This window comes from Cyanistes caeruleus, chromosome 11 (assembly GCF_971803275.1).
Source record: "Cyanistes caeruleus chromosome 11, bCyaCae1.hap1.1, whole genome shotgun sequence".
Taxonomy (NCBI): Eukaryota; Metazoa; Chordata; class Aves; order Passeriformes; family Paridae; genus Cyanistes; species Cyanistes caeruleus.
In genome coordinates this window covers 21,365,083-21,385,138 of record NC_141711.1, presented here as the reverse complement: position 1 = coordinate 21,385,138, position 20,056 = coordinate 21,365,083, and the positions used below count along the sequence as shown (strand labels likewise).

Here is a 20,056-nt window from a genome sequence, read left to right as displayed (position 1 = left end):
GGGGTCCCTGGTTCTGTTTTCTTGCTAATGCTGTAGTTATTGTTGTTTGTTTGCCTTGTTATAAATACTAGTAAAGAACTGTTATTCCTATCCCCAGATCTCTGCCTGAGAGGCCCCTTGATTTCAGAATTATAATAATTTGGAGGGAGGGGGTCTACATTTTTTTATTCCAAGGGAGGCTCCTGCCCTCCCTAGCAGACACATGTCTTCTAAAACCAAGACACCAAGGGCAAATGGGGAGGCCTTACCAAGGGTAGAAGATGGAGACGCTGACTCAGTTGGGCTTAAGAAAGAAAACAGAAAACCTGATAAAGAGTAAATCAGAAAGGCTCACTAAAACAAGAAACTAAGAGTGCAGACAGACGCCCATCTGGCCCATTTGTCATCTTACCCTGAAAGGTAGGAAGGTCAAGATGCATTCCTTCCTCCCTTCCAGGACCACTACTCATAAAAAGACCACCGACTTATTTCAAAGAACAAACCAGGCGTGCTTAATTTCCTTTTTCCTCATTAACATGAGAAATGGAGAGTGGGTGGTAACTGAGTTATGAATATGTATTTGTATTCAATACTTTTGTAAATCAAAGCCTTTTACCATTTGTACTCAGGGCTGCGTGCACATTAGGGATGACCCAGCACCAGTCCAGCACTAATTAAACATATCCTTTCTAATTAAAACAATTAGAGTGTTTTTGTCCATCCAGTTGGATATTGATACTAGATCATATCCATATTTTGGTAAATCCCCTGATACCTAAGATTCCCCTCTAATGTATAACCCTGCCTCTTCATTTTTAATTCTTAGGAATTTATGGTGTTTCCCCATTGTCTCTTTCATCTTTCAATATCCAATTTCATTTATCAGCAAACCTACAATTTGTTTGTAAAGGCAAATATCTTTTTTCCATTCATCAATCAGTGGAATCTTTCCCATTGATTCTTTTATCTCTCAGTGCTAGTTTTACCTACCAGCAGACCCACAGCTTATTTGTAAAGACAAATCTGTTATTCCTCTCAATCCCTCTCCTTTTATTTTTTTAATAATTGTCTTTCCAAACTTTAATTATCATTGACTTAATTTCTTGTTCCTGGGTCTTTTTTTGATTTTGCAAGTATTTGCAGTGACATCAATTTCTGTCTTTTGCAGCCATCTCTGGATCAGTAGGCATGGCTAATACTTGCATCTCTTTGATCACACGTTGAATAATTTCTACTAAGCAAGGGATGATGCATGGTAAAAAGGTTAGAGTTGCTGCACCACAAAAAAGCATTTGTTTAATCTATAGCTCATGAGGTAACCACGGAAACATGTCCCATTCTCCTGTATATGCTTCCTGTTCTATTTAGACAATAAATGCCTCTTTCAGAAGAATGAAGCTGTCATGGATTTTTTCTTCATCCCAAAATCTTGTTTCTATTATGGACTTCATCCAGGGTGCTAACCCACTATTAAGGTTTGACTGGGCTGGCCACCTATGGCCTGTTTTCAGATTCCCCTGGGCCTCTGCAGACCCAGCAATTGCTAAGGTTAAAGGTTTCTGCTACTTCTTCTCCTAAGGTTAAAAAATTATTTTCCCAATTTTAGCCCCAGCCTGACAGTATAAAGGTAAGATTATTAAGAGAAACATTCTAATAGTGTCATCTAATTTCCCCACCTAATTTTCACTTTCATGTTGTCTCCTGCACCACCTGTGGTGAGTGAAGGCACAGAAACAGCTTAGCATAAAGAAAGCAATGACAGCATGGATTGGCCTCTAATGACTGGAGGTTGGAGAGAAGGGATGCCCACACAAACTATTTCAGCAGGCAGTCTGTGGGGAGGCACTCGGGGCTCCCCCCGATGTCGACGCACTGGCTCCTGCTCTGGTCCACTCCTGTGGAGTGTCAGTCACAGCTTCCCATCCTTCTCCTCCAGCTGAGATGTCCAAATCTCCGAGGCTTCAGAGATCTTGACCCGAGTGTGGTGGGTCCACCTGTGTCCAGCTCTCTTGACAGCTGTTTCTGTGGACAGCAACACTTGGAAAGGTCCAAGCCACTTAACCACCAGTGGTGCTTCTTTCCACTCCTTAACTAGGACCCGGTCTCCTGGCTGGATGTTGTGAACAGCAAAGTCCAAAGGCAAGGTCTGTGCCAGCTGAGTTTCCTGTTGAAGAGATTTCACAAGAGTCAGTATCTGGGCCACAAACTGTTTTTAATATACATCACTTATCTTTAGCCCTGCCCCAGGCGGAGAATTACAAGGATAAGGATTTCCAAATATCAATTCAAAGGGAGATAGTTGAATATCCCCCCTGAGTCTGGCCCTTATTTGTCGCAAAATTGGGAACAACGAGAAGAACGACACAGACTCTCTTGTGGAGTCGAACTGGAAAATTTCTCTCAGTTCATTACCTCAGGTCTTCTTTATAGACCGATAAGTGAAAAGTACAGAAAGGAAAACTCTTATTGGTTAGTAAACTAACACATTACCATCATTTCTTAGTGGAGTTCACCACCCCTCAACCTTGTCTTGCAAGAAAACAAGGAACAGACACACAACACCTGCAAGGCTGTCTTCTATCTCTAAGGATTGTTTGAATTCCTCTTTATGAATTCCCAGGCCACTTTCCCAGGCAAGACTGAGAAAGGTATGTGGCCTGCTATTCCACAGGCACTATGCTCCCTGCTTCACTGTTAGCATCCATACTTACTCTAGCAAAAGCCAGTGGCAAGAGCTGTACTCACAGCATCTTAGTTTCTATCACCAGCTTCAGAATGTGTTTCTTCATTTCCCCATTCATCTGTTCAACTTGGCCCAAACTCTGGGGGTGCCAGGGGGTTCCATTGTATCCCTAAAGCAGTCATTACTCCTTTAAGAAATTTTCCTGTAAAATGAGTGCCCCTATCTGAGTCTGTTGCCTCCACAGTCCCATAGCTTGGAATTATTTGTTCCAAAAATACTTTAATAACTGGTCTTGTAGTTGCTGAAGTGTCTGGAAACGCTTCTGGCCACCCTGTTAACAGACATACTATTACCAGAAGATATTTAAATCTTGCCACTCGAGGCATTTCAGTAAAATCTACCTGGCATCTCTGGAAGGGATGTACAGGCCAAGGCCTCCCTCCCCTGGCAAGTTTCATTGTAACTCAGTTACTGTTTTTAGCACAAATCAAATGCCCCTCAATAGCTCGCTTTGCCAGAGTAAAAAGACCCACAGCAGCGTACATTTTGAGGAAGGCTTCTGCTATTCCTTGGGAGCCCCAATGACTTCCTTCATGAAGTTGTTTTAACAACTGTAAAGCTAGAGCTTTGGGTATCCACTGCTTACTATCCCTTGTAAACCAATTACCCCCTCTTTCCTCTGCCCCACTCTCTTTAACTATCTCAAGTTCCTCTGGTGGAAAAGACAGCTTCTCTGGCAGCGGTGTATGGATGCTAACTGTGAGCAAAAGCAGGGAGCACAGTGCCTGTGGAAAAGCAGGCCGCATAACTTTCTCAGTCTCGCCTGAGAAAAGTGGCCTGGGAAATCGTAAGGGGGAATTCAAACAACCCTCAGAGATAGAAGACAGCCTTGCAGGTGCTGTTTGTCTGTTCCTTGTTATCTTGCAAGAGAAGGTTGAGGGGTGGTGTACCGCACTGACCAATGATGGCGATGTGTTAGTTTACTAACTAATAAGAGTTGTACCTTTCTGTACTTTCATGTATCGGTCTATAAAAGAAGATCTGAGGTAATAAACCTCGCTCTCCTGTTCAATGCACAAGAGAGTCTGTGTCGTTCTTCTCGTTGTTCCCAATGGAGGGACAGAGGTGTATTGAGAGACCGCCAGCTATTCACGGCTCTTCACAGAAGGAAAAGTGAACGCTGTTTATTTCTATCTTTAGCACACTTTTTATAGGGTTCTACAGGGTCTGCGGGCTAAGCAAGTTACCATTGGCTAATACACACAGGTTTACATTTTTTCTCCTGTACACAAGGATATTGTTTTGCTTTACTCTCTCTTCTGCAGGGAAGTTTCAAGGACTTTAGCCTTTAATATCACGACTTATTCCAGAGGCTGGTTTGTGCAGACAGGCCTTTCATGCCCACCTTCTGTTAGAATATTATCTACAGTTCCCTGATTCTCTTTTTGCACAAACCAGGCTTTGGATGTGACTTGTTCTACATTTTTGCCAAGACAAGATAACATACAACTTAAAACCACCATCCCAATTACATTATAAGTAAAATCCATCCCCCTTCTAGCACAAGAGGCCTCAGCCATCCGGTGATGCCCCAGCTGGCGAACCAACTTCCAATGGGGTCACTATCTTCTTTCAGGGCATGTAACCCATCCTGTAGCTGTTGTAGTTGCTTATGGATGGAAACTGAATGATCACCAAGATTCAAGCAGCACATGCCTTCAAACTCCTCACAACCATGGCCTTGTGCTAAGAGCAAAAAGTCAGTTGCAGCTCGATTTTGCAATACTGCATGATGTACACTTCTCACATCAGCTGAAAGTTCACTTAACATTGTGGATGTTTAGTAGAATTCTTTTCTAGTCCAGCAAGCGAGCCTTTTTAGAGTTGACAAGATTTTAGCAGCAGCTACTCCTGGAGTAAAGAAGGAGGTTGCCCATATTATTCCACAATCCCAAAAGTCAGGATCTCTAACATCATTACATTGTAATTCATTCAGGCTTCACTTTGACTGTTTAATGTTTTTTATTTTATCAGCTACATTCAGCAATTGATGCAAGCTTGGATGGAACAAAGTCTTCCACGTGGACTAGCAGGAATTCCATTCCATGCTCTATCTACACAGATTAGGAATATTGAACTAGGTAATCGCTTTGGTAATTGTCCTGTGAGATTGTACCGTGAATAAAAGCTTTACTTTCAGTGTTAGTAACGAGATCAACTATAGGGTTAACTAGAGCTCAGTGTTGCATTACTTTGTTGGAGTGGCTTTATGTCAGGGGTTCAAACATTATTCATCCACCTGAGGTATTGGTGGAACCTAACAAGTCCAATTCTTCTGGGGGATCTATAGTAACACTGAGAACTTTGATAATTTTTGCTTGCCAGCAGGCTTCAAGTTGTCTTAATGTGAAGCCAACAGTGCAATTGCACTCTTGCGACATTGCCAATCGATTCAGTCGAGTCTCGTTACTAACTAAACCTTTAAATGCTTGAGGATCCCATTCAGGGACTCCCATGAGACAGGTGTGAAAAGGTGTGGCTAGGCTAAAACACATCGATTTTTTGGCCACTCAAGTGTGCCAGAGTGACCCAAATATTCTGTCACTTTTGGATGTCAGTTAGCAGACAGCTGGGACTATGCACAGCACAATTACCATAAGCAGTGTGTTCCATGCAAATGCCACCATGCCTGCAGACTCACAACTGAGGCATTAATGTGAAATGAACTTTCAAATATGCTTATATTAACTCTTGAAGGGGGAATACTTATACTTTATATTAATATAACAATTACTATTACTATACAGGCTGGACTTTTCTTAATTCTATTAACACTTAATCTATATTAAATAAAAACATAACATGATCTCATTCTGTTCCTACAAAAAGGCAACTAAAAGTTTGATATGTACCTTTTAAACACAATATAACGATAACATGGATTCACTATAAAGATTATAAAAATGTAACAAATACATCACAATTCTATGTCTTCTAGCTTTGAGAATAACTCACAATAACTGCAAATTTTACTAAAAATACTTCTTCATAACAGGAATTTGCCTAGTATATGCTTAAGTTGGTTAGGATTTTAAAGTGCAGTTTTCTAGAGAAAAACCACAACAACACAGGATTTGGCAAGTTGCCATTCAGCTTTTGTAGCACTTTTCAGAAACATCAAGTCCAATTCTTAATTGAAATCCAAAATCCAAATTGGTATATATGCAGTTATATGTATTTTATATAACAAAATTACTCCCATTGAAATGACCTTATTAAAGTTGTGGACAAAGCAATCAAATGGGTAATAAATGCTTTAACTTAACTTTCTCTTGTATAGTAAAGTTCTGTGAACTAATTATTTCTTAAACCATAAATCTCTTTGGTAGATAACATTAATTGGAAGGTTGTTTTCTTAGGAGCTGTACATCATACCATATTTTAACCTTAGGTTTTAAAGCTAATTATTGCAAGGTAACTTCTGTTAATATTCACCTTTAACCCCTTCTTTTGAAAAGGGGCCTTTTTAAACTTTCAAAGAATCACAATAATTTCTCTAGTAAAACTCTTAAAACTGCAACTGCATAAACTCATAATTACTTGAAATTATCTCTATTACTATAAAATTATCTCTAAAAGGGTATATAAAAACATTTTAAAAATCCAATGAATCATGACTTTTTAACAAACTGGGTGCTAACCTGGTGCTTTTTCTTAGAGAGGGAGCAGGGGGGAAGGACTGCCCGCTCTGCTGCTGCTGCAGCTCTGCTGTTATCTTTCTTTGTCATCCCCGACATACTCTTGCAGAGAGGAAAAACGGAGAGAAGGAAAAAAACTCACAAAGTTAACTATAACACATACAGTTCTTTCTCTCAATTTCTCTCTTGTTGTTCACAGATAGAGGAAAAAGGGCACGATTTTACAAAAGCAGGCAATGTTACATGAAAAGTCTCTCAGGGCCAGGTTGTAACAATGGTGACCATTGCAGCTTATCAACTTTTAATTACTTAATTACTTAATTAATTACTTTAATTAATTATTTAATTAGTGATGAATTTCAAACTAGATACCATATAGTTAGATATGTAGAGTAAGACTGTAGTGTTAAGAGTGTGTCCAAAAGTGAAGCAAATAGTTCAGCATGTATCACATCCTGCCGTAGCTGAACAGACTCTTCCCTGCTGCTTCAGTGTTTGATGCAGAGCTGCTTTCTCTTGATACCGCTGTACTTCGTTTGCACGTAGTGTCTGCTCAATCTGAGCTTGCAGCTGTTGCACGAGCTGTTTTATTTGTTGTTGCCTCCCTAATAGATCTTTTTTAGATGCACCATTACAATTGACTGATTCATCTGCTGCCGGTGGTTGCCTGTCTGTTGAATGTATCAACACGCCAAGGGGGGAGAGGGACGTCCTGCAGCTTTCCCCAGTGAACAGTAGATGGGGGCTGGCAATTGGGGCTTTGATTTCTGATGACGTGTGAGGCTGTGCCTGCCTGGGGCTGGTGCCATCTCCTTCCAGAGACGAGTCATTTCTACATCCACATCCGGCGGAGTAACTTCAGGTTTGGGCTCTGCTGCCACGGTCCTGCCTGCCCTGGCACACTCCTGAGCTTTTAAAATTTCCGATACGGTGCTACACTGCCTTCCTGTGAACCCCTTCGCTGGCCAAACGTGCCCAACCCCAAAGAAAGCTCCCAGACGGCTGATTGATGTGGCAGGAGGTGACTGTGGTGGCACGTGCGTTTCGGGATGTGCCATGGCTTCTACAGCGGCGGCTACGACTCTGGACTCTGCCTTCATATCCCTTAAGGTATTTAACACAATTTTCCATATCGAACTGAGCGCTATTACGTCTTTACTCTTTCCAGTGATTGCCATTTCCCACATCAGAGCCCTTCTATCCATCCATTCCGCAACTGCAAAGAGCAGAGGGGGCACTGCCAAGTGCCCATGGTTTTAAGCCCACACAACAAGCTTTTCCAGGTCCTTTTCCTTGACTGCTTCACCTCGTTTAACGAGAATACTCAGAAGCAGTTTTTTTGCCGCTGCAAATTCAACCTCCATGCTGGCGGCGCACGGCGCGGGGAGGATCGCGCCCCCTCACTTATTCCTCCGCACTCGGTCTCCCCCAGCAACCTGAATTCCAATTCCACGTCTTACAGCACTGTTGCAGTGCATTGTTGTTCATTATATTTGATTCAATTACATTCTTTATTGTTAAATTCTACCACCCCCACCATGTTAATACTTTGGTCCCAGTTGTGCCCTCCTACCCCAGCTGCCAATCCACCCTGATATCTGCCCCTTGTTCCCGAATGTTCCCTGTTCCCCCTCCCATAAAGCTGTCAATCCTCCCTTGTGCCACTCCCCTTCCTGGACCACCCCCTTTGGAATTCCCCTATTCTTCCAAGCCCCATTGGCCCATGTGTGTTGATGCTGAAGATGAATAGATCACACGGACACAGGTCGAGGTGTGGTGAAAAGAAAGAGAGAGTTTTCAGGGCAACACATGTGCCCCACTCTCCTCCCATTGTGTTCCCCATTGGTTTATGTATTATGTAACCCTGCCTTGTGCTCCTCCCCTAAGTCTTCCCTATTGGTTTATTATTTGTACACTCCCCTTGCTCCTCACCCACACATAAGTTGCTGTACCCTTGTATCTTTTGTCTTTCTTCCCTGGAACCTTCAAGAGAATAAATCCCTTTTGGAAACCACATGGAAGACCTCTCCCTCGTCCTTGCTCCTGCCCTCGACGCTGGACAGCCACTGCTGTAGAGCATCAGCCCTAAGCTGCCCTGCTTTCCAGGAGCAGCCCACTCTTGGCTCGGTGCCAGGAGCTGGCTGGGGAAAAATCCGGCTCCGTGTCACACCACCGCGTCTCACCGCGCAGAGGTTGCCTGTCCGGTACCGATCCGAGGTAGCGTCTATCCGCGCTCAGATCCGCTCCACCAACGCCGAAGCCCCCCTGCCCGCAGGGTCCCGTTTGGAGCACCCGATATTGAGAGACCACCAGCTTATTCACGACTCTTCACAGAAGTAAAAGTGAACACCGTTTATTTCTATCTTTAGCACACCTATTATAGGGTTTGCCAGGATCTGCGGGCTAAGCAAATTACTATTGGCTAATGCACATAGATTTACATTTTTTCTCTTATTGTCATGGGGTGACTTTACCTTTAAGATAGCTTCGGGAGCTGGGAAGAAGTTGAAGCTGCTGGAGGCTGATGGGAGTTTTTCCTCTGACCAATTATTGGTCATTTCTGAGAACTGGCGGTGGTTTTAACCATTGAGAAGTGAGATCAACCTGTGAACACCACCTTAAGATGTAAAGCCAGGGTTCTCTTGCTCTCTTTGGTTTCCTGATTCTGAAGAGGTAACAGGCTCTGTCTCGGCCTCCTCCCCCTCCCCCGTCCAGGCCGGACAAGGCTGCAGAGGGCGGGGGGAAGAGAAACGGAGCTGGCCGGCCTGACTGGGTTTGCAGTTTCTGCTGCTGAACTGAAACCTGACACCATGAACATCTGCAGCTTTCCAAGACTTTGACTCTTTTACTGCCTCGATGAGACGTACAGATTACTCCTTTTTCCCAGAGAGAGAGAAGGAGAGAGAGAAGGAGAGAGAGAAAGAGATAACATGAAGAAGACATCATAAAGCCATCAAAGACAGCGAAGAAAAGAGTTAAGTTTTAGATGAGGAAGAGAGAATAAGGAGATGCTTTAATTAAGCTGAAATATTTTTCTGTTAAAGCTATGGAGATGGACAATAGCGTCCTGAAAAAAAACTCCTTTAATTCATGACAGAGTATATTGGGAGGAATGGAATGTTCAAAGTGTGGATTTTGAGCAAAAGGTAGAGTAATTGTGATACAGTGAGGTGCTGGAACAGAGGGGGGAGAAGTAACAGTTGAAGATTTGGGGCCTTGAGAGTCAAAGAGAAAACTTCTGTTTCCAGGGAGGCTCACAGAGGCAGATGAAAAGAACTTTTACCTCTGAATAACTCATCCTTAAAAATGACATCCCTAGACTCATTGACCCATGCACACCTCAGAGTGATGTGAAATGGGAGGAGAGAACTGAAAGCAGATTTCAGGCAGCTGGCATCAGAGAAATAGAAAGCTATAACAGAAATAATTTTCTTGTGAGAAAGTCCATAGATTAGCAGAAGAAGACTTCTGTTTCTCTACAAAGGCTGATGAAAAGACTCTATCAGGAATTGGGACTGTTTTAAACACCAAAGTTCCAAAGTTTTTTGTCTCTATGTTGTCATGTAAACAAGGGAATTGTTGGGTAGTGGGAGAAAAAGGAGTTTTCTGGAGGTTATAGTTTGATTTTCTTATTCTTGTAGTTTTGTTAATAAGCTTTCTTTATTCATTTTAAGTTTTAAACCTGTTTTGCTCTTGTTTTAGTTCACATCTCACAGCAAGAGATAAGTAAGTTTTCTAGAGATTTTCTAGTTGCTGCTTTAAAACCACAACACTCATACACAAGGATATTGTTTTGCTTTACTCTCTCTTCAGCAGGAAGTCTTCAAGGACTTTAGCCTTTAATATCACGACTTACTTCAAAGACTGGTTTGTGCAGACAGGTCTTTACTAATATATAAAATATTATCTACTAGGGACAGCTCTCCAGCTGGGCCAAGCTGTGCCAGCAGCAGCTGCAGCCGTGCTGGGGAGCCTTGGCCGCTCTGGGCCCTGCTGTGCAGGAGGGTCTCTGTGTGCCAGCAGCAGCTGGGGGCCTCAGCCACCTTCTCTCTCCACAGGAACATCTCTGTAGCTCCAGCATAGTGGCCAAGAATGTGTGACTCTCCCTCGCCCCTAGGAAGCCCAGAGACCCTCTGGTTTGGCAGCTCTCAGACATGGTCTCAGAAGCACCCTGGAAAGAAGAGCACCAGCACTCCCTGCCACCCCACAGCACCCCAGCTCGGCTGTGAAGTAGAAGCTCCACTGTGGGTACACTCAGGGGGTACAGCCAAGGCAATGAGGTCACATCAGTTTCTGGGGTCACAACAGGCTGAGGTCACAAGAGGCTGAGGTCACAGCAAGCTCTGGGATCACAGCAGGTTCTGAGGTCCCAACAGGCTCTGGGGTCACTGCAGGCTGAGATCACAGCAGGCTCTGGAGACATAGCAAGCTCTGAGGTCACAGCAGGCTGAATTCACAACAGTCTCTGGCATCACAACAGGCTCTGGGGTCAAAACAGGCTGAGGTCACAGCAGGCTCTGAGGTCACAACAGGCCAAGGTCACAGAAATCTCTTGGGTCACAGCACACTGAGGAGACAGCAGACTAAGGACATAGCAGACTGAGATCACAGCAGGCTGAGGTCACAGTAGCCTCTGGGGTCACAGACGGCTCTCAGGTCACAGTAGCCTCTGGGGTCACAGACAGCTCTGAAGTCACAGTAGCCTCTGGGGTCACAGACAGCTCTGAGGTCACAGCAATCTCTGGGGTCACAACATGCTGAGGTCAGAACAGACTCTGAGCTCCCAGCATGCTGAGGTCACAGAAATCTCTTGGATCACAACAGGCCAAGGTCAGAGGAATCTCAGGGGTTACAACAAGCTGAGGTCACAGCAGGCTCTGGGGTCACAAGAGGCTGAAGCCAGGGCAGGCTCTTAGGTCACAAAAGGCTGAGATCACAGCAAGCTCTGGGATCACAGCAGGCTGAGGTCACAACAGGCTGAGGTGACAACAGCCTGAGATCACAGCAGGCTCTGGTGTCACAGCAGAATGAGGTCACTGCAGGCTCTGAGGTCACGTCAGACTGAGGTCACATCAGGCTGAGGTCACATCAGGCAGAATTCACAGCAGGTTCTGGTGTCACAACAGGCTCTGGGGTCACAGTAGGTTCTGAGGTCACAGCAGGCTCTGAGATCACAGCAGGCGGAGGACACAGCATGCTCTGGGGTCAGAACAGGCTGAGGTCACAGCAGGCTTTGGGTCACATCAGACTCTGGGGTCACAGCAGGCTGAGGTCACAGAAGGCTCTGTGGTCACAGAGGTCCCAGAGCCCCGCACTTGCACAGCACCACGAGGACCGAGCAGTCAGTCCTTGACCATGAATGTTGTGGCAGCTGCAGCGGCGGCAGCAGTGGTGCAGACATTGGGACAGCGGTGACAGGACAGTGGTAGCAGCAAGAGCTGTGGGACAGGCAGAGGGCAAGGCATCATGGCCCTTGCTCTGCACCTCTTCCTCCTGCTGCTCCTGGCAGGGGCCCTGCCTGACAGGGCTGCCCAGGCTGCTCCACAGCGAGCATGGCGAGCAGGTGAGCAGGCAGCCTGGTTCCCCTTTCCCCAGACAGTGCTCCCTTCTCCCTGGGGAGATTGGGGATCCCTGCCCCTGTTTGGAGCTTTCTGTCGCTGGATCTAAGCTGAGTTGGTTCCTGTGTTGAATAAATGGTTTCCTGAGGAGAAGCACATCTCCTTGGAGTCCCATGCCTGTCACCAGCAAGTGCAGCCCCCCTGGACTTGATCATGCGGCTTCAGAGCATAACACTTCTCAAGAACTGTCTGCCCCCAGGACGTGCTCAACTCCTGCATGATAGACACAGTAGTGACACTGTTCACTGTGCCACTTGTGCTTAAATGCTGTTATTTTGGGGTCCAGAAAGTGTACAAGATCAGACAGTAATTTTTTGGTTTTTTTCCAGGGTTTTCTTAAAACTGCGCACAGCACTGGTAGCCTGACACATAGTCATGCTGCTGTGCACTTGTTTGTAGTCAATGGTAGTCCACAGAATTCTGCTGAGAGTTCTGCTGCTGCCCAGGCCTTTCATTGGCCTCCTAATTGCTGGGCCTTGTCCTGGGGAGCCCGCTGGGGCTGCAGCCAGTGCTGGCTGCCACTGAGGCTGCCTGGCCAAGAGCAGCCCCAGGAGCAGTGGGCAGAGGCAAAGCAAGGTGGGCAGGACAGAGAGTGGGAACGAGATTGCCCTTGAAAGGCAGTCATGCTCTGGGGCCTGCTCCTGGCCAGGGACCATGCCCAGAGCCATCCCCTGCTCGCTGGGGCCTTGAGGGGCAGCTCTCCAGCTGGGCCAAGCTGTGCCAGCAGCTGCAGCCGTACTGGGGAGCCTTGGCCGCTCTGGGCCCTGCTGTGCAGGAGGGTCTCTGTGTGCCAGCAGCAGCTGGGGGCCTCAGCCACCTTCTCTCTCCACAGGAACACCTCTGTAGCTCCAGCATCGTGGCCAAGAATGTGTGACTCTTCCTTGCCCCTAGGAAGCCCAGAGACCCTCTGGTTTGGCAGCTCTCAGACACAGTCTCAGAAGCAGGAGTCACCCTGGAAAGAAGAGCACCAGCACTCCCGGCCACCCCACAGCACCCCAGCTTGGCGGTGAAGTAGAAGGGTCACTGTGGGTACACTCAGGGGGTACGGCCAAGGCAATGAGGTCACATCAGGCTCTGGGGTCACAGCAAGCTCTGGGATCACAGCAGGCTGAGGTCACAGAAGGCTCTGAGGACACAACAGGCCAAGGTCAGAGGAATCTCAGGGGTTACAACAAGCTGAGGTCACAGCAGACTCTGGGGTCACAAGAGGCTGAAGTCATGGCAGCCTCCTAGGTCACAAAATGTTGAAGAATGGCTTGCTTCTCGAGGCCATAGCTCCCTAGAAAGCCTGCACAACCCTGACTTTGAGTTAGCATGAGTCCTTAGCAAAATATTGTGTCAAAGAAATAAAGAAGACTAATTGTTGATAAGACAATGAAGAATAGATGAGAATTTAGGATAAGAAATCTACTGAATGTATCTTGTGAATGTGTCTTACGAAGTTTGTCAGGATGTGAATTCTGCAGAATGTATCCTCTATAACTGCTTAATGTATCTTAATAAGTTTCACTAAAATGTCTCTTATAGAGCTCAGGTGTTATGAGCTGGACCAATGAAATGTAGAAGTTAACACATGAAAAATAGCAATTATCCAATCATAATAGAATATAGATCGCATGTTACATGAGCAATCTAAATCCTCATGGAAGGCAGCCAGTAGGTGACATGATAATTACCACTTCAGGGGGAATGGAGATACGATCAGTCGAATCTCATAGTCGCTGGTCTGGAGTAATCAGGGATGTTATTTTACAAGGACAATGAGAAGCTGCAGCTGCCTGTTCTCCACACACTATCCAGTACAGCAAGGAACTCTTGATAATGGCCAGCCTGGAGCACAATATACACCTTTTGAATGGAAATTAATGCAACAATTACAAAATAAAATTACTCAATATGGACTACATTCAGAGCCCTCTAAGCAAATGATTAATTATATTTTTGCACCTAATATTTTGTCACCTGACGATTGTATGGCCATAGCAAAACTATTACTCTGTCCCTCACAGTATGTACTAGGAGAGCGAGAATGGGAATCTGGCTGTAAGAGAATTATAAATACACCATGACAGCCAATTGATCCTCTTCATGGTGCCACTATCGATATGTTAATGAGCAAAGGTATCTATGCCTCAGCGGCACAGCAATTACAATTTCCAGCAGATTTGCATAATGCATCTGCTGAGGAAACAAAGCAAGCCCTGTGGAGGATTCCAGCTGATAAAAGGACACCAAGCTACACCACTATCAAACGGGGAATGAATGAGTCTTTTGATCTCTTTTATTAACAGACTTGTCATTTCACTCCATCAGGCAGCAGACCTAACTCCTGAAGTACGAGAACAACTAACAAGGACTTTTGCATTTGAAAATGCAAATCCAAAAGCTAAAATGATACGAACTGCTCTCCCACACACAGCTGACTTGGGAACAATGTTAGAACGCATGGCCAATGCAGTGTATCAACAACAAGCTGCTTTTATGTCAGAGGCTGTGGCTACTGCTGTGAAAAAACAAAATGAAACAATGTTAAATGTAATAACCACCCAAAACTAAGCTTTTGCTGCAGCTTTAAAACCTCTTGTAAAAGGAGGACGCTCCCGACCGACAAATGTTTGCATTCGGTGTGGAAAAACTGGGCATTTACGAAAGCAATGTGTAGGCCATGTCTGGTGTAATAATTGCCAATCTAATACTCATGCTACCATGGCATGTCGGTGTTCGGGAAACGGGCGAAAGAGCGCGAAAGGCAGTCACGCATGGATAACAGCAACTGCCCCCGAGACCCAGAGCTATGCCCCGCAACCGCAGGGAGCCTGGGAATCGACTTGGAAACAGCAGTAGGAGTTACCCTTATTGATAATCGGCCACAAAAGATACCTACAACTTTCAAAGGTCCAATTCATTCCTCTAAACATGATGTAGGAGCATTATTGCTAGAACGTTCATTGGCAGGCTTAAAAAGTATCTTAGTGATACCAGGACTCATTGATGCAGATTACACGGGAGTTATTCAAATGGTTGCATATACACTGCATCCGCCTTTGTTTGTACCTCAAGGCAGTAAAATTGCACAAATAATTCCCTTTCAAAATCTTGTATCTGCAATGATGAAAGGATCCAAACCTATGTGACCCATGAGAGGAGATGCTAGCTTTGGTTCAACGGGACCAGTTGCATATCTAACACTACAAATGCATGATGGTCCTGTTCAAAAAATAACTATCATAAATGGAAAAGAACAAATAAATATACAAGCACTGTTAGTTACAGGTGCAGATATTACCATCATTTCTAACAAAATTTGGCCAAGCTATTGGCCATTGCAAACAACTGCAACTGCTGTGGATGGAGTTGGAGGAGTGTCTGCAGCTGCTTTAGTCACACCTGTTCCTAACATTTGTGCTTGAAGGGAAAAAGGCCCGTGCAGTTGCAACAGTAATACCTTTGCCAGAAGGAACATTTGCCCTCATTGGTCAAGAATGTTTAACTCAATGGGGACTAGTACTAACTACCCCAGACTGGGTTTTCTCACAGCGGTCCCTGCAGTGCAGCCAGCCCCATGACAACTGACCTGGAAAACTAATGATCCTGTGTGGGTGGAGCAGGGGCCGCTAAGTGAGGAACAGCTGCAAAAAGCACATGAATTAGTTAAAAAACAGCTTAATGCAAGACATATTAAATCATCAGTAAGTCCATGGAATACGCCTATTTTTGTCGTACTCAAGGAATCAGGGAAATGGAGACTTTTGCATGATTTACAAAAGGTCAATGAACAAATACAGGCCATGGCAGCTTTACAACCAGGATTATCTTCACCTGCAATGTTACCACAGATGTAGCCACTGTTAATTGTTGATTTGAAAGACTGTTTTTTCACTATTCCACTACATCCAGATGATACAAAATGGTTTGCATTCACATTACCTGCAATTAATAAAGAGAAACCTAGTGAGAGATATGAATGGACTGTACTGCCTCAAGGAATGTGCAGTAGTCCCACCATGTGTCAGCTGTTTGTATCCACAGCTTTGCAGCCAATACGTGAACAATGGCCACAATCTATCAGCTATCATTATATGGACAATATTCTCATTGCACAGGAACACCCTTTTACAGATGAACAATTAAATGTGCTCACACAAATATTAGCTAATGCTAGATTACAAATTGCTCCTGAGAAAATCCAAGAAACTGCCCCATGGAAGTACTTAGGGTGGCAAATTAGTAACAGCATAATACGTCCACTGAAAGCAACACTGAATTACAAAATACAAAATCTTACAAATGCGCAAACTTTAATGGGTGATTTACAATGGGTCCGCACTGTTGTTGGAATTACTAATGAAGATCTTGCCCCCTTGTGACCTTTATTAAAAGGAACTAACCCTGCTGCTCCAATTGTCCTCACAGAAAAAAAGCAACAGTGTATTTCATATCTCGCTTCTTTACGTGTTAAAAGATGGTCGTCACAGTGTGTAATAAATTTGCCTCTTTGTTTGCTTGTTATTTCACAGCCTTGTTCAGTGTGTGCCATTATTGTCCAATGGCAAAAGAAAAACGGGGGAGAAGATCTGGTTTACGTAATTGAGTGGGTCTTTGTATCAATGCAACCTAAGCATAGCTTACAGACCCGGATGGAACAAGTGGGAGAGACAATTAAAAAAGGTTGTGATCGTACAATTGCTATTTCGGGAAATGAACCAGCGAGTATTCATATCCCAATGACTGCTGCTGATCTTGAATGGACAATGCCTCACTCTTATCCTCTTCAGCTTGCATTATTGGCATATAATGGGCAAGTAACTAATGAAATTCCAAAAAGTAAAGTTATTCAAATATTGAAAGATCATAACTGGATTCAATTGCCTAAACATTCATTAATGCCTTTAAAAGAGGGACATACAGTTTTTACAGATGCTCGTAAAACAACCAGATGAGCAGCAATTGTCTGGCAGCAACAAGGATCTTGGACTTATCATATTTTGCGTGCTGAACAGGGAGACTCATTACAGGCACTTGAACTAGCAGCTGTTTGTTGGGCTATGTGTCGGTGGATAAATTGTCCCCTTCATGTGGTTACAGATTCATTGTATGTTGCAGGTGTTTTACAAAGGATTGAGGATGCTTTTATTAAGGAAACTCAAAATAAACGGTTTATGCAGTTGTTTCAACAAATACAACAAGCTACACAATTAAGATCAGCACCATATTGTGTAATACATATTGGAAGTCATAAATTTCAAGAAGGCCTTAGTCTTGGCAATCATCTTGCAGATCAATTAGCTAGTTGGGTGCAGAGGAGAGTTCCTCTCAATCAGTTTGAGGCTGCTCGTATGGCTCATGAACAGTTTCATCAAAATGCAAGGGGCCTAGGAAGACAGTTCTCATTATCAATTTCAGAAGCACAAGGAATTGTACAAGCATGTCCACAATGTAGTCATCATGGTCCTGGGTTAGGGATAGGAGTCAGCCCTAGAGGGTTGAAAGCCCTAGAGGAATGGCAGATGGATGTTACCCATGCTTCTGAATTTGGCAGATTAAAATATGTTACTGTAGATACCTGCTCAAAATTGGTATGGGCTACAGCCCAGACAGGAGAAAAGAGTTTGCATGTAAAGAAACATTTAACCCAATGTTTTGCTATTATGGGGGTCCCAGAACAAATTAAGACTGATAATGGCCCTGCATATGCCAGTGACAATATTAGAAAATTCATGCAGCAATGGGGAGTTGAGCATATTGAAGGGATCCCAAAGTCTCCTACAGGACAAGCAATAGTGGAACGAACCAACAGAACCTGAAAGGAATATCTTAACAAATTCAGAGACATCTCTGATCCAAAAGAAAAATTAGATAAAGTTCTTTTTGTAATTAACCATTTGTGTGTTTTTGCAGATTGTCAAGATCCTCCAGTTGTCATACACAATGGATGTGTAAAATCAGGTGTTGTAACTAATGAAATATCTGTTGATTACAGAAATCCTAAAACAGGACATTGGATAGGACCAGCCAAAGTCCTATTTAATGGCCGAGGCTACGTGTGTGTTGATACCCTTACAGGACCGTTATGGGTGCCGAGTAAATGGACGCGAGCCGCGATCAACCACATCAACAGCGGGATATCACAGCCAGACTGCGAGAAAGTAGACGGTGGCGAGAAAATAAATGGTGGCAACTTGCCCTTGAACCATTAGTGAGAGAAGTCAATTATCTATTAGGTGTACCAGTTGATTATAGAAATCCATATATTGAAAGTGTTTCTTTTTCTGTTTATCTACAACAAGTTAAAGAAAAATTAGAAGGTATAAGGTGTTACTATTGTAAAACCACAGAAAAATTGTAGATAAGAATTGTGTGTGGAGGTTGTAAAAGAGATTTGTGGAAATATCAGAGATCAAGATCTCATGGAGGGTGTCTTAGGTGTTATAGAGAAATTCACCATTTAATTCCGCTTACTGCATTGACAAAATACTTAAATTGTTCTTTAACACAGGCAGAAGCCTTAGCATTATGGGAAAATGTGGGTGCCTTAGAAAGAGCCAGTCTAATATTTAGAATTCAGAAAACAGCAACTTTTACAAAACTTGCTCAGAAAACTAATATAATTGCAGCACAGTGCAGAAACTGTACTATTTCACATAGACAGTGGGAAAGAGTTCAAAATGGCAACTGGCATTTTCATTCTCGTAATTTTACCTTTAATAACAGGCACGTTAACAGATCCACGGGAAAATGTATGGGTTTCACTTGCTCGTAGTTTAAATACCACGACCTTCTGTGCTAGTCTGTCTACACCTCAGACTCCTTTCATTACTTGTCTGATTGGTGTTCCAGTCAATGAATCAAGATGGACTTTGTTAGACAAGGCAATGAAAGAGACTCAGGACATTTTTAAGACAAAGCGTCTAGGGAATGGCCATAACAATTTTTCACAGTGTATAGAGAATTATGATGTTTGAAATGATCATCTTCCAGAAGGCCTTGAGCCACAAGAAATTGATCTAGCAGATTCATCAGATGCTGCTTATTGTATTTATCTAAATGCTGTTGTAGTTTAAGGCCTTGCGGTGCGGAAGAAATCAGGATGTAACGGAAAGGAGTAACCCACCCCTCTCTCTAGGATAGTAAAACCTCCTGCAATTAGCCAGTATCACCTAACGATGACGTAAGCAGATGGGAGTAACACAATGACCCTAGGTTATAAAATGTTAAATTCCCCTGCAATAAAACGCCATTTATGCCATCCATCACATTGATGCTGTGGGATATGGCCCGTGTGGCTGGAGATAGCCACCGTGCTGGCGCTGGCCAGGGTGCCTGCCTTGCTTAAAAACCTTCATATGGTGCCGAAGCCCGGGAGGAAAAGTGGGAAGAAACGTGACAAGAAACTCAGAAAGCAAGGATACCCTGGACCACCGAGCAGCGGCCAAGATAGCTGGACTAATCTTGGCGAGGGAAATCCTGGGCCCAGAAGAAAGATGGAATCGTTGATAAAGGTCGTATCTGAATTATATAAACAGTGGGGGGTAGATTGTAAATCTAAGGATTTTATGCTTGCTGTTACACAGCTTTTACAAATCGGTGTTATAGAGCAGCCAGTGGACATTCTTCACCCTGAGGTGTGGGAGAAATGTACCAGAGCTCTGGCTAATGAAACTAGATTCTGGTAATATAAAACATCTTAAGTCATGGGGTAAGGTCGTTAAGGCCTTGAAAAAAGCTAGACAAAAGCAAGAAACCTGGACAGCAGCAAAAAGCTGTCTGTTGGTCACCCCAAAACTAGGAGTCAGTGCTACAACACAAACTTTAGAGCCTCCAGATGAGAGCAGCTCAGCTGAGCAGAAAGGGACACATGAGGACGATATGCCCCCTAAAACCCCAAACCCTGAGCTGCCCTCAGAAGGGCAACAGAAAGCAAGAGATTTTTGGAAAAATTTAACAGAAGAAGCCAGAAATGTAGCAAAGACAGGAAGGGGAGAAACATCCCCCCAAAGACTCAAAGATGGCGCTGAGAAAAAAAGTTATAAAGCGGGAAAAAATGTCTTTAACAAAGAACAAAGACTGGCCTTGAAAGA

The 20,056-nt window shown here is 44.1% G+C and overlaps 1 long non-coding RNA gene across 1 annotated transcript; it reads left to right on the top strand.

Moving 5' to 3' along the window:
• The first annotated feature begins 11,638 nt into the window (after positions 1-11,638).
• Positions 11,639-18,165, top strand: LOC147651115 (uncharacterized). The gene is made up of 2 exons (XR_015275112.1): positions 11,639-11,923; positions 12,811-18,165. It is a non-coding gene; the product is annotated as an uncharacterized LOC147651115 (long non-coding RNA).
• The last annotated feature ends 1,891 nt before the right edge of the window (positions 18,166-20,056 follow it).